This window comes from Cydia strobilella, chromosome 5 (assembly GCF_947568885.1).
Source record: "Cydia strobilella chromosome 5, ilCydStro3.1, whole genome shotgun sequence".
In the NCBI taxonomy this organism is placed as follows: Eukaryota; Metazoa; Arthropoda; class Insecta; order Lepidoptera; family Tortricidae; genus Cydia; species Cydia strobilella.
Window position 1 is genome coordinate 10,718,575 of NC_086045.1, and position 14,050 is coordinate 10,732,624.

The window sequence follows — 14,050 nt, forward strand, 5'->3', positions numbered from 1 at the left end:
CTCGAGCTTGACAAAAATGTTTCTTGAAAACCTAACTTGCTTAACAAACATAACGAAGAGGACAAATCGCCAAACGTGAACTATGCGTCATTGAAGAGTTCCGTTCTGATCATCATCAGCAGTTCCACTTCATCAAATGTTACTTTTTTAAATGTAAGTGCTTGATTTGTTGATGAAAATACTAAAATCACTATATGTATGCCTTTAACATTTGAGGAGTTCCCTCGATTCCTCATGGATACCATCATCAGAACTGCTTTTTGACAAAAACGGGACCAATCTGTATGTATATACGTACAAACAAAAAAAGAATTTTTAAAATCGGTCCAGAAATGACGGAGTTACGGAGTAACAAACAAAAAAAAAAAAAAAAAAAACCGAATTGAGAACCTCCTCCTTTGAAATCTTGAAGTCGGTTAAAAATGTATAAACAAGTCTCTGGGGCGAGTAAAATGGTGCGTTATGCGGAAAATCGTATTAAATATATTGAGCGGGAGGCCAATTCTAACAAATTCCAATGGCAAAATGATGTCAATTTTTAGGGTTCCGTACCCAACGGGTAAAACGGGACCCTATTACTAAGACTCCGCTGTCTGTCTGTTCATTTCTCGGTTCACGAGACACCGTCTGTCATCAGGCTGTATCTCATGAACCGTGATAGTTAGACAGTTGAAATTTTCACAGATAATGTACTTCTGTTGCCGCTATAACAACAAGTACTAAAAAATAGAATAAAATAAATATTTAGCGGGGCTCCCATAAAACAAACGTGATTTTTTTGCCGTTTTTATAGATACTGGTACGCGTGCCCTTCGTGCGCGAGTCCGACTCGCACTTGGCCAGTTTTTTTATCATGACCCGTACGTCTTATCGCGAAAGTACATACAGGAACAAGTACGAGAGAAATGCACGCGCGAACGATAACATCATTTTGAAATTGGAATGTAAAAGTAGGTACAGTCGAAGGCAAAAATATCGATCCAGACAAATGGCTCAAATTAAATTAGAAAATGTTTTTTGATAATAAAAAAAAAGTTTTTTAAATAGAGGTGTGATTATATTTTTCCTGTAATACTTATGATAATGTTATTATTATGTAAAGATTTCAAAAAAATTGTTGGTAAAGTTTCACTACGAAAAACAAATAAAAAATTGTTTCAATTCGAGTTCTTTCAAATTATATCCCACTCGGCCTAGTAACTAGATTTTGACTTTTTGCCCCCTCTTTATATTGGGCATTTTTCATAATTAATAAAAAACAAATAAAAAAACTATTCCAAATTTCAAATCGGTAGCTTCAGTAGTTCTCGAGATGTTCATGTATAGACAGGCAGACGGACAGTTGCAAAATAAGGGTTCCTTTTGTACCTTTTTGGTACGGAACCCTAAAAAGGTAATCAAAAATGTCGAAGAACGTTTCATACTCTTTATTACCTCAGGAGCTACTATCACACACAGAATGCTCCAAATACAAAGTAAAAAATCGTTATTTGTTAATTTCTTTGTTATCCGTTTGCCGGTTGGTATGATACTAATGTACGAGTATACTAGGTTTAAAGATATTTATTCTCATAAAAGACATACAAGTCACTTACACGAGAACAGAGTTATAAGTAAAAGTAATCCTATTATTTACGGTCGCATAAAAGTCGCTCTAGTGGTTAATGCTCACACAACAATTTATTTTTATTTTTTAAGGTGGGTAGTGGTTTAAAATGTATTGCGATAACGCATTGAATGAGCCTGTCCCTCTCAGATCAGACGGTAATTTATTATAAAGCTGCACCTTCATATGTAAACATATTGTGTTCTTATCTTCGGTAGCACAATGAAACTCGCACGACGAGTAGTGCGTTTGGATATTTGCTTCTTCGTCATAAAGGCTAAGTTAGTATGGAGTGCGCTGTTTAATATTTTCCTAACGAGAATGCTGGTACTATACATATACCTATACAATTGTTTAATGTTCATTAGGCCAGTTTCTGCATATATACGCGTGGTAGGTGTTAGACGGTGATAGTGAAAAAGAATTTTGATTATTTTATTTTGGAGTATTTGTAGGGGAGTTAGTTCGGATTTGGCTGCGCCGCCCCACAGCTCAATCAAGTAGAGTAAGTGCGGTTTAATTAGACAATTATATATGGTATAGCGTAGCTTATGTGGAATACAGCCTGATATGCGTCGTAAAGAACCAGTGATTGACGATAATTTTGACCGTATATGTTCAATTTGAGTATTCCACGTAAGACAGCTATCCATTCGGAGACCGAGGTATTTCTCATGTCTTTTATTTGTTATAGCTATATTATTTATCGTCAGTGGGCTGTGGGGTGGGATAGTTTTATTTTATGCTTTGAAGATTACGTAACTAGTTTTGGATATGTTAATTGTGAGGAGATTGTATCGAAACCAGGAGTGTAATTTATTTAAATCGGTTTGAGCGTTTTCTATTAAATATTCTATCGAGGAGCCGAAGTAGAACAGACATGTGTCGTCTGCATATAATGATACATGACCTATTAAGCCTATTTCGTGTACATTATTTATGTAGATTAAAATACTGGTTCTAAATACCCTAACATAAATGTACATTTAGTTTTCGGCTGTGTCCAATGGCAAGGGACAGCCTGTATACTAGTAGGTAGTAGTCAATTCTTTATTGTAAAAAAACACATATTAAAAGTAACATACAAAAAGTGAAGTACAAAGGCTAACTTATCCCTTTGAGAGATCTCTTCCAGTTAACCTTTGAGTAGATGAGAGGAGAAAGTGAAAAGAGGGTGACAAGTGTAGCAACATGTACCACAAGGTAATAAAAAGACGAAATATATAAAGACATACATAATTTATAGGATAAACATATACCTATTACACAAAGATGAATGGGGAAAACACACTAAAAATTGGAAAGAAGTACAAAGCTTCTTTAACCTCCCCTTGAGCTACGCAACCAATTGTGCCTGTCTGAGCGAAATATACTTATTGAGGTTAAGAAAACTGTCTCTAAGTAGTAGGTAGACTGTCTTTTAATAAAATTAATTACGTAAATACCAATTTGATTGAATTTATACATACATAAAAACTACTTACTTCTAATGTAGCAGGGAATAATAGCCCATACCTGCACTCACGTTCTACAAGGCTTTAAAAACATATATTGCATTCTAAAATGGGTCATATTTCTTGCACTTTAAGGTTCAACTAAAAAATTTTTTTATCACGTAATTAGATTCGCTAAAGATTTTTTCATTAATGCGTCAATAATCGAACCACGTGAACTAACAACAACAGGTTTATTGTGAAATTTGTGATGGTAAGGTTTTCTCTAACGATAAGAATTATATAGACGCTTTTAGCCATGAAATATAGTCGTGTGATGAAGATTTGTTATGTGGTGTTTTTAGTGTTTGTATACTTCCAAGGTTTGTACCTACCTATATATTATTGATCTCTATGTAATTCGTAAATTACATAGGTACGTACCTAATTTCTTCGGTAATTCGACTTAAGGCGGTTCCCTGAGCCAGAAGGCGAAAATTATATGATCATGTTTTTCTAAGAGGCGTTGATATTTGTAGACGTGAAAAAAATATATGTAGTTCTTGACTATATTATCTAACAACATAGCTTCCGATACACGAATTATGACACTTCGCTCGATACAATTAATTCCCAAAGTAACCTCTAACTCGGACTTTTAATCCTACTTTACTCGGTTATTTATTATTTGATACTATAAACAAAAACAAAAAAACAATCAACATAAATAGTAATTTCATAGCTTTTGAATTTCGATATTGTAAGGCAACGTTTTTAAAATAAATAAAAACCGACAAAATTCGATCAAAATTGACACTTGGCGCGTATGTTCTTTCCCGTTCTTTCTTGCGAAATGTGACAAAGACAGCGGCAAACCGATGGAACGGCCTTAAATGTATAATATGGTAAATGTATAGGGTAATGGTAATGGGTAATGTGTAAGGTATGTGTAAGGTATGTTATGGTATGGTATGGTATGGTATGGTATGGTATGGTATGGTATGGTATGGTATGGTATGGTATGGTATGGTATGGTATGGTATGGTATGGTATGGTATGGTATGGTATGGTATGGTATGGTATGGTATGGTATGGTATGGTATGGTATGGTATGGTATGGTATGGTATGGTATGGTATGGTATGGTATGGTATGGTATGGTATGGTATGGTATGGTATGGTATGGTATGGTAAGGTATGGTATGGTATGGTATGGTATGGTATGGTATGGTATGGTATGGTATGGTATGGTATGGTATGGTATGGTATGGTATGGTATGGTATGGTATGGTATGGTATGGTATGGTATGGTATGGTATGGTATGGTATGGTATGGTATGGTATGGTATGGTATGGTATGGTATGGTATGCTGCAAGCATAATGGGAACTTTTGGGTCGGGCTTGGTGCAGGGTGGGGATGGGCATTAGTTTATGTTGTGTTTTGACGAAGCATGTGGCGGATTACATTTTTGTATGATTTAGTTATTTTCGGTGGAAGTTTGCATGGTACATCATATTTTTTTTTGTTTGATATGGTAAAATTAAACATTTAAGTCGAATTCATACTTTTACAAGCGTTTTAATAAAAATAATGGCATACGCGCACGGGTAATAAATCTTTCATTTGTTATACAAAATATTACGTATATAATTTAATACAATTATTAATTTTACCAGGTACCCGTGCGAAGCCGGGGCGGGTCGCTAGTTTAAACCTAAAAATAAAATCTCGATCAGTTATATATTATTCATTTGTTCCAGCGGTATCTGCACTTCAGAAGAAGTCCCATTGTCGATACAACTGTGAAGACCTCTGTTTGAGCAGGGGCAAAAGTGGCGGTGTATGCATACGAAGTACCTGCAAATGTTTCTCTGCAGTCGATAGCTGACCTGAGACGCCTTCCGTCTACATCCCCGATATACGATTGTCATATATTGTATATAAGATGACAATCGTATATCGACTCGCCAATCGCTTGAAGCAACAAACATGAAAATAAAAATAAAAAAAGTAACAAAATTTATTCAGCAACTTAAAGTGACATTTCAATAGGTATCCGTGCTGCCTCTTTTTAAGTATTCAAGATACCTGTATTAAGTAGCAACCGCTCTTCCACAAAGGGTTAACAATTCTAAATCTTACATGACTAAAAACGAAGTAAGAAAGTCATATGTATTAAAAAATAAAGATATCTAATATTGATACGATTTTAACACCCCCTGGCACTGACTAAAATACCGACTTGGTTTCACATTACATCTCAAAACTTTTTTGTAGTAGAAGAATTGCGCTGCGAGACTTGCATCTTTTTACATGTAATGTTTTTGATGGGATCAATTATTTCAAGAAACAAATGCTCCATAGGTTTTGAAAGACGTCTAAAATACATATGTGACTAAACGACAGGCATACACCAAGAGTACTAATGGCCCTTCTTAATGAAGTGTGCCGTTTTTCCATGGAACATCAGAAATTTAAGTTCACAGTAAATTGATAATAAATGGGTCTCACTCGCATAATATTTCAGCATTTCTAAATGCTCCTTCATACATCATGCAAGCGAATTGTGGTCAGAAGTCTCATATTATGTGTGCTAAACTAAGTTTTAACCAAATTTGCAGCATTTCAACGTACAATGAATGGCTGCCGGTCTGTGAATATTTATTCCGGAGTAATTTCGGGCCAGGTTTCAGAAAATGAAAGCTGGAACTGGAAATTCTATATTTCTGGCTTATTTTTAGGGTTCCGTACCCAAAGGGTAAAAACGGGACTATTATTAAGACTACGCTGTCCGTCTGTCTGTCATGTCACCAGGCTGTATCTCATGAACCGTGATAGCTAGGCAGTTGAAATTTACACAGATGATGTATTTCTGTTGCCGACTTGCCGCTATAACAACAAATACTAAAAAGTATTCGGTGGGCGAGACCGACAAGCACTTGGCCGTTTTTTTGATCTTCACCTACTGTGTGTGGTGTGGGTATGCAATGCAGGCAAGTAAAAAGTATGACTCACGGTAAAACGATCCGGGCTGAGGCATCCGACACCATACTTTCTATAAAGTATCACGTGATCACACGATATAGAATAAATGAAGTGTCGGCCGGATCGCCCCGGACCCAGACTGTTCTAGCGTGAGTCATCCTTTAGACGATTTGGGTTGATTTACTACGATAAAAATATATAAAAGGTAAGGATAAACAAAGAGATTGACGGAGTTCCAATCAACAACAACAACAAATACGTATGTACAAATCAATTCTAATAATTTTCACATTTATGAACATTAACATGGAAGTTACGGTTGTATGATTAATAGACCTTAATGACAAAATAATTGTTACCAGTTTAATAAAAAATAGTTTCGTTTCCTAATCATCCTGTTAATATATTGGCAATGTTATTCTTTATATCGTTACAGACGAGGGCCTACCACGAACCACTTACTACCACGAGCGAATAGACCGCGGGCCAGGAACAGATTTCCATGACCAATCGCCTCCCGGGCGAAAACTCGTATAGTGGTTAACGGCTATGTATGATGAACCTTCGTGAACGTCAGCTGCCGCTCCGTTGGTAGGTTGAGGAATGGCAGCAAATAAAGTTTAAATAAAAAAAAATTAGTCATCGCCTCCCGCTTGATACTTTGTCAGATGATAGTTTAGATGCTATTGTGAATAAACAAAATTGTCAGCCGGTTTTATCGCTGTGGAAATACCGTCAGCTGGTTACATGAACATGTGAAAAAGAAAATTCTTTTCAGTCATCGGCGTCATCGCCTCCCGTTTGATCCTTTGTCAGATGATAGTTTAGCTGCTATTGTTAATAAAACAAATCGTCAGCTGGTTGTATCGCGGTAGAAAGACCGTGCTACGCGTTTCGGTGGCTGCCACTCCAACCCACCAACGGAGCAGCAGCTGACGTTCACGAGGGTTCATCATACATAGCCGTTAACCGCTATACGAGCTTTCGCCCGGGAGGCGATGACTGACGAAATTTACCCCTGGCTCGCGGTCTAAAAGTAATTGATTTCAGTGGGCTATGATAATTATATACCACAACAGTTTTGTAATCGATATTTTGATTTTTCGAATAAACTCATCTACTGCTGAGTTATCGCGAATTTTGATTGCATTTTACATGATAATAAAGCAATTAAACTCGTCAAAGAGTTTTGTATAGAGTACGACTAAAGAAAGTTTTTACCTTGGTACTGGTACTGATATGGAAGATTGGCAGTTTATGAGCCTAGTTTTCTTTCTGATTGTCTAAATAAATCGGTTATTGAATCGACATTCAGAAGGTGTATATATGTAACGATGAAGACGTGTTTCTTGCTTACTAGCCTACTTATTTATTTAGCAGTCGGGGTTCCAGTAACAGATATTAACCTTGGTAAGTAAGTAAATTTACAACACAGTATTGTTAAAAAAATACACAGATAATATTCGCAATATAATTACGGTCCAAAATCAACTATAATTAGGCTGCATCACTATAATTTTGGCGTATTTAACGACCTTTTTACGAATTTCATATGGAATTGTGTAAAACTGCAACAGCAATTTTTTATTTATTAATATTAAAATATTTATCAGTACGGTTTTTACTCACTATTATTTTTAGTCGCTTTTGGCGACATGTTTCGGATTCTTTGGGAATCCATCCTCAGGCACGAGTGTCCGCGGCGGTTGTACGTCGTGCACTGCCCGCGCCGCCCGCCTCGTCGCTCGTTGCGCACGCGCTGATGGGGCGGGGGCGGGGGGCGCGGGGCAGTCCGCAGATGGAGTCGTCAAGTGAAGGTCTGGTAGGGCGGCTGTATCGAACGAAGTCAAGCACACTGCACTCACTATGTCCCCGCGATCGTCACAACACACTTGCCGATTGACTAGGTATTATAGGCTTCCATGCAGGTGGCAACATCCAGCCTCCGTCCCGATTGAAATTAGGGCGGCGTGCAATTTCAATCGCCTCGCGAATCTTACGCGGCACAAAACATTTCTCCCGTACCGAGGATTATGTAGGAGGTATTTTTATGGAGGATTTTGAGCAAAGGGCTTTGGAGAGTTGCCCACATAGACCCAGACTGTGGCTGCGATATGTGGACGACGTGTTTGCTGTAGTGCCACACAAGGATCTGGACCCGTTACTCGAACATCTGAACGCGCGGCATGCCAAGATTAAGTTCACCATTGAGAGGGAGTGCAATGGGGCACTCCCGTTTCTGGATGTCTTGGTGCAGCGGGACGAGCATGGCCGGTTGACTCATAAAGTGTATCGGAAGCCCACACACACTGAGCGGTACCTGCAAGCTGACTCACACCATCACCCCGCACATTTGTCTTCGGTTCCACGCGCGCTCATCAATAGGGCTTTACGGCTATGTGACCCGCAGTACGTGCAAGAGGAGCTGCAGCATGTAAGGCAGGTATTAGAGAGCAATGGGTACAATGGAGACAGAGTCAGCGAGCAGCAAGTACGGGTACATTACGGCAAGTACAAACGGTCGAGAGAGCACTTGTCGTCTTGCCTTTTATTAAGGGGATAACGGATAGAATTGGACGCCTATTACGCCGAAGTTTTAGCATTAGGACAATCTTCCGACCCCATACCAAAGTCAGGCAGTTGCTGCGCTCTCCAAAGGACAAGGACCCGCTGGGGAGCCCGGGGGTATACGAGATACCTTGCGATTGTGGTAGGGCGTATGTCGGTGAGACCGGAAGAAATGTCTCCACTAGGTTGTCGGAACACATACGCAGCGTAAAGAACATGGACACCAGGAACTCAGCGGTGGCAGAGCATGCGAACGATATAGGCGCGTCCCATTTCATTCGTTTCGATAAAGCGAGATTACTGGTACGGGAGAAATGTTTTGTGCCGCGTAAGATTCGCGAGGCGATTGAAATTGCACGCCGCCCTAATTTCAATCGGGACGGAGGCTGGATGTTGCCACCTGCATGGAAGCCTATAATACCTAGGGTCAATCGGCAAGTGTGTTGTGACGATCGCGGGGACATAGTGAGTGCAGTGTGCTTGACTTCGTTCGATACAGCCGCCCTACCAGACCTTCACTTGACGACTCCATCTGCGGACTGCCCCGCGCCCCCCGCCCCCGCCCCATCAGCGCGTGCGCAACGAGCGACGAGGCGGGCGGCGCGGGCAGTGCACGACGTACAACCGCCGCGGACACTCGTGCCTGAGGATGGATTCCCAAAGAATCCGAAACATGTCGCCAAAAGCGACTAAAAATAATAGTGAGTAAAAACCGTACTGATAAATATTTTGAAATATGTCTCACGATAGTTTAAGTGCGTTTATTAATATTGTAAACTAACTAACTTCTGTCCGCGCCTTCGTCTGCGTAGAATAATGATGATGTTTGAATTGATAAAAACTATCGGCTTATTATTATTCGCTCAACAAAAATATTAAACAGGAACTTTCATTGGGCATATATTAATATAATTTTGGCCGTTTTTTTATATTTTAGAGCCTAAAAAATTATATTAGCTCCAAATATAAGCATCATATTATTTAAAAAAACTGGCAGTAAATTCAAGCCACCAAATTATGAATTGGTTGAGTATGAAAGGTTGAAATCATAGTTTGGCGACTTAATAATAAATTGGCATCTATTTATTATTGTTTAGCGTATGATTTTAAATATTTGTTGTCATATAAATAATTATTTACACCTAAAATCATGTTGAGCACATCGTTTGAATCGTTTCAGGTAGTATTTAAATTGCGGAAGCAGCTAAATTTATGAATATAGGTTTATTTTTGTAATAACACATTACGTGTTTATGGAAACGGGTAACAACTCAAACATTTTTTTTATTGCAAATGGAAACAAACAGCATATAATTACACATACAGTTTTACAAATTAAGTTAATACAACAGCCATAACAATTTTAATTAACAAGGCAATTACAAACTAATTGCAAGATTATACAATTAATGACAAAATTTATGAAGAAGTTAATTAATTACAACATTCAAGAAAGAGAAAGAAGCATTTTAAAAGACAGATTTACTACATTAAAAGTTAGTGATTATTGTTCAGTAATTGTTTTTTTATTATTATTTGTATGTCTTTCTCATCACTAAACAATGGTGTTCCGGACCTTTGAGAGGCATGCGCGGAGCCGAAGCCAACACGCAGAGACCCTTTTGACACTTTAATGAAATGTAACGGTTACACCGAGCGGATGCTGCCCTTGCCCATGTCATGGGACGCACGCAGAGGCAGCACCCGCCAGGGTGTAAGGACTATTGAGAGTTGATGGAATCTATGCAATTTTATTTCCGGCAAACGGTGACTCGCCCTCCTAAGATGGCCCACAAAAATCTAGGATGGCTCAAGGGCAACACCGGTGTGAGCGGCTCAGGGGTGCAGGGGGGCAGCCACTGTGCCAACTCGCGTCTTATGCATATTTCACTTCCACTCCTGGACAGGAGCTTATAGCTCTAACGACTCCACTCTGGCCGGCCGGTTAAGGCAAGCCAGAGGCAGAGAATCCTCTCCCACCCACCCTCCTTGCGGGTAACAGAACTCCCCAAGAGCACTCGGGTACGTGGGGTCTATACTCCCCAACAGCTCGCCACAAGTTGCCCTGTGTTGACTGATTGCACTGGTAAAACCAGCGGGCGATGAGGTCGCGAGGAGCGCATCGTGACTCGTGAGGTCCATGAAGGCTCGCAAGGAGGCAGTAATTAAGGCCAAAGGAGGCAACACTAACCTAAAGTTTAGTTTTAGGCATTTGTATTCCAACAAAGCTGATTTGGCCCGGTAGCCACGAGATCGTACCGTGCATTCTCCCAAAAAGGGGGGTGAAAGGGTCGCTCCCCAGGTCCAATCTCTGCTATATTTCTTTCTGTTCTTAGCATTTAGGGCAAGTTATAAATTATTTTCGTATAATTTAGGGACGAGGAATTCATTTATAAAATAATTATTATACCTTTCCATACAAAAAAAATGATATTTGTACATAAAATGAAAATGTTATGTAATTTTTTGTGACAATTTTGGCTGTTACAATCACAGTGTGGCGATTTGCACTAAATAAAAAAATGGATAATAAATAGCCCATTTATTTTTTATTCTTGAACACATCACACTAAAAGAGGGTTTCACGGCGACGGTTCCGTTCAATTTCGACTTCAGATTCGTATTAAGGGGCCTCTCGGATCCTCAGACATCGATTTGCATCAAGGTCGGGTCGAAAATAAAGAAAATCAAGATGGCGACAGTTCCTATCAATTTTGACTTCAAATTCGTGTTAAGGGGCCCCTCGGATCCTCAGATATCGATTTTCATCAGGATATTGTCGAAAATAAAGAATATCAAGATGGCGACCGTTCCTTTCAATTTCGACTTCAGATTCGTGTTAAGGGGCCTCTCGGATCCTCATATATCGATTTGCATCAAGATTGGGTCGAAAATAAAGAAAATCAAGATGGCGACCGTTCCGTTCAATTTCGACTTCAGATTCGTGTTAAGGGGCCTCTCGGATCCACAGATATCGATTTTCATCAAGATCGGGTCAAAAATAAAGAAAATCAAGATGGTGACCGTTCCGTTCAGTTTCGATATCAGATTCCTGTTAAGGGGCCTCTTGGATCCTCAGATATCGATTTTCATCAAGGTCGGGTCGAAGATAAAGAAAATCAAGATGGCGACCGTTCCTATCAATTTCGACTTCAGATTCGTGTTAAGGGGCCTCTCGGATCCACAGATATCGATTTTTATGAAGATCGGGTCAAAAATAAAGAAATCCAAGATGGCGACCGTTTCGTTTAATTCCGACTTCAAATTCGTGTTAAGGGGCCTCTCGGATCCTCAGATATCGATTTGCATCAAGATTGGGTCGAAAATAAAAAAAAACAAGATGGCGACCGTTCCTATTAAATCCGTTCGCTCGCTTTAAATAGCATAAACTCGCTTTTGTTTCCATTGTAATAGTAAAACCTACGAAATTGTTGATGTTCTGATGGGGTCTTTATTCCAAGGTTCGAGTCCTTTTGAGTTGAGTTTAAAAAAGACTCAACAAATGACTCGACTCGAGACTACGTACGAGTACAAAGAATCGAAAATTCCGTCCGCTGCAATCTCGTATTAAGCGAGTCGGGTTCCTCGACTCGAGTTTTTACCAACAATAAGCTCAATCCACACAATGTCATAGATTGGATTGGTCACGTCCTTCATTGCAGCCACACCTGGTTTACCAAATCAGTCAAATCTGAAAAAATCTAGTGAGGGGGCACCCTGGCTTAGAAATGCTTAGGGCACCAAAATGTATTAGTCCGGCACTGGTTGGGATATACGAACCAAGGCTCGGAACCGGTTTTTTCTTCATACAAAAAATACCGGTATTTTTTTTCGTTTATTCAGAAACCGTACGTCATATAAACATATCAAAAATGTGATACAAAAGATGTACCGCAACAAAAGAAAAATACAACAAAAAAGACCTGGAGGTTCATAAATTATACATTATGTTGATAAACACAATTTTTACTAATGAACATCTATATATGAGAATATGAGAATTAGGAACTGTTACTGCTATGTCTGATATATGTATGTACTTAGGTACTAAAACAACTTACGTTTAACAATATTTTTTAGACTAGCTAACGAATTTTGAAAACAATCAATTTCGGATAGATGTTTATTATAGTAACTAGGAACTCGTCTGAAAAAGGTATGCCTCGAATAGTTTTTGACAGAAAAACTAATATGAAACAGCGATCGAGGGCGTAAGGGGTGATTCGGACAACTGAAAGTTACTAATCTTAAGAGATTAGAACAATTCATATTATTTTTTAGAATATTAAACAAAAACATAATGTCCTACGGTTAAAAAGGGAAGGTACACCAAAATGTTTGGCCGCCAATGTAGAATTTACAAAGTAAGTACCTGTTCTATAACTTAACGACTTTAAGAAAATGTTTTGAATTCTCTCCAAACGGTCAATGTGGACTTGGTATTGTGGCGTCCAAACGACACTCTCGAATTCGAGGATACTCCTAACTAAAGAATAAAATAATAATTTATAAGTATTTGGCCTTTTGAAGGGCTGCCCGACACGAAGAATCATTCCTAACCTTTTATACGCACGCTTACATAAATTATCAATATGCTCATTATAGTTTAGTTGCGAGTCCATAGTAACACCTAGGCCCTTAATGGAAGATACTCGTGCTTATGTTACTACCACACAAATTATAATTATAAATTATCGGACTGTGTTTCCGATTAAAACTAATAACAGAACATTTTTCTGTGTTTAAAAACAAATGATTATTAGAGCAATATAGGACGAAATTATCTAAATCTGGTTGCAATAACAAGCAATCCGCTTCCGAAGACACGGCTTTATAAATCTTTTTAATACAGTTGCTCAAAAAGTGCTACTTTTCGTGGCTGTTTAGCGTGCGGAAAGTTGGTTTTCGCGAACTAGTGCTTTTTACTTTTCCAATTTTTTTAAATTTTAACTTGTTCCAGTTCATGACTACTTATTGATGAGTGTTAATATTAGTTTCCTTTAAACGTCGTAATCAACATAAAAACCTACTGTTAACGTAAGAATACGAAAAATAGCATATTTCATATTTTATTATTTACCTCTTCATCATTATAAGTATTATAACACGTTTATTTTTTAATGTTGAAAAACCGTTCTTAATAAATTGTCTGAATGGAACGGAACGCCTGTCAAAGAAGAGGCGTATTTTCTTACTGCAAGAATGTTTTAAGTTTCCAAAGGCAACATTCGATATTGTTTTTATAAATATACGATACACAAATAATCGTAAATAACGATATTTAGGTAATAATAGTACAATGTTTTAATATGTATTTACAATTGTTTCTGTCTTATAGAACATGCATTTGAAAAAAAAAGCTTTCATTGAAGTGGGTTCAATAATAATAACAAAATCTATTCTAGTCGAATAAAAGTTAGAAAAACACCTCTTCATAATGTCAATGGCAATGATGTC